This window comes from Centruroides sculpturatus, unplaced genomic scaffold, assembly GCF_000671375.1.
Source record: "Centruroides sculpturatus isolate CEXI.00-Female unplaced genomic scaffold, Cexi_2.0 scaffold1606, whole genome shotgun sequence".
NCBI lineage: Eukaryota > Metazoa > Arthropoda > Arachnida > Scorpiones > Buthidae > Centruroides > Centruroides sculpturatus.
Genome location: NW_019385762.1, coordinates 53,707 through 54,994, shown reverse-complemented (window position 1 = coordinate 54,994; position 1,288 = coordinate 53,707). Strand labels below are relative to the sequence as shown.

Genomic DNA, 1,288 nt, shown 5'->3' with positions numbered 1-1,288 from the left:
GCTTTATAAAAGTATAAAAGCTCTCATAAAGTATTTTTCTGAGGTCTGTCTTATCAGGTAAATTACTGTACACAGTGTATTCATTAATTTTCATTTTCATGTAGTAAAGGCTCTATGCCTTCATAAAGGACGTACTTTTCCTTTGTTTAAGGGTATTTGGGCAGTTTATTCTCTGTTATATTCTCAAGTAAACAATACATACAAGTACAGTACAGTATTTTCTGAGGAAACATTCGTACTTATTTTTTTTAACCCCATTCCCGATAACCCAGAATTTTCACAAACTCGGCCATCCTTCGGTCCACATTAGGCCGAGTTTTCGAGGTTCTACTGTATTATTACGATATACAAAACTGTATTTCTAGAGTTTTCTACAGTGTGCAGAGCTAGAAATCTGTAAAGGTAACATTTTGTAAAAAAAATAAATCTGTCCGAGGAATTTTTAAAATTACTAAATTGAAAACAGTAACTCCCGAATAACATCTTAGTCTCAAGGTTGTAAAAGGCATGCAGAAATTCTGACATCATTTTTTGCTTTATAGTGGTATGCATATGGTTTGCATACTGAACGGCGGATTAAGCGGTAAGTGAACTATGAGGGCACATAGGGCCCTGAAGGGGCTCCTGCAGTCTTTAAAATGCTACTGAAAAAAGGGATTGCGAAAACGCAGAAGATAGAAATAGTCCAGAAAAACGCTTCGATATATATAGATACATGGAAGTAATAAATGATATAGCTTTATGGCCAACAATATTAACAGATGCTATTATTGATCATATTCTTAAAACAAACCAAAAAGTATAGAAAAGGAATTTCTTAATAAACGGAAAAAAAAAGTTCAGATATGGAAATAAATAAAACACCAAATAAAGGAAGTAACTTGACACCCGAAAAATTATTTAAAATACAAATTTACAGTGTTCTTGACATTCTACTGTGTCAAATAGACTGGCGTTATGAAAAAATGAAAACTATCTGTGATGAGTTTTGCTTTCTCTGTGGCTCGTCTTTACAATACATAAGTGTTGCTGACTTAAAAAAAATCGGCTGCAGATCTCTCTATTAAATATAGCAAAGATTTAAAAAAGTAACTTCACAAGTGAAATTGAAAGTTTTAATTTTGAAGTAACGACTCTTATACAAAATATAGAAACTGCATCTCCGCTTAATATTCTACAGGCTCTTCATGATTTTGGTTTAATTGAGTCTTACCCAAATATCAATGTCGCTCTTCGAATATTTCTAACTCTTCCCGTTTCTATTGCTTCGTGCGAGAGAAGTTTTAGC

The 1,288-nt window shown here is 32.9% G+C and overlaps 1 protein-coding gene across 1 annotated transcript in view; it reads right to left on the bottom strand.

Annotated features, from left to right (window-relative positions):
* LOC111641870 (PIH1 domain-containing protein 1-like) overlaps positions 1-1,288 on the bottom strand; it is a 28,602-nt gene that overhangs the window by 5,867 nt on the left and 21,447 nt on the right. The gene's annotated exons all lie outside the window — the stretch shown is intronic.